Genomic DNA, 465 nt, shown 5'->3' on the forward strand with positions numbered 1-465 from the left:
GTCCCAGAAAGTTTCCTTGATAATAAACCAAAGACTATAATATGAAAAGCCTAAATTAGAAATGCTCCCCTTTAGTAGAAACATGTTGGATTTATAAAATTTCAAAAAATATGTATTGTTGCGTCAACGAGGTCACGTGACTCGTTCTCTCGAACCTTTGGGAATTGTTGGGAGATTACTAGATATAGGGTAGCTGGTATATATATAAGAGGGTGACAACGTGACGGAACGTGTGTAGGTAGTGAGTAATTGATCTGCAATGAGAAAGTATTGTTGAAGTTAACGTTCGTTATAGCGTTTGTTTTAGCGCGAATGTTGAAATCAAGTGTATCGTGAAGTTATATTCAGAAAGAATAAACCAGTTTAATTAAGTAAGGACTTGTGTCGCTAAAGTTTCGTCGGAACGAAGTTATGGAAAGTTACTTAACAAACGGAGACGTAACAATATATTATGGATATTATAGA

This window comes from Limulus polyphemus, unplaced genomic scaffold, assembly GCF_000517525.1.
Source record: "Limulus polyphemus unplaced genomic scaffold, Limulus_polyphemus-2.1.2 Scaffold1864, whole genome shotgun sequence".
Classification (NCBI taxonomy): domain Eukaryota; kingdom Metazoa; phylum Arthropoda; class Merostomata; order Xiphosura; family Limulidae; genus Limulus; species Limulus polyphemus.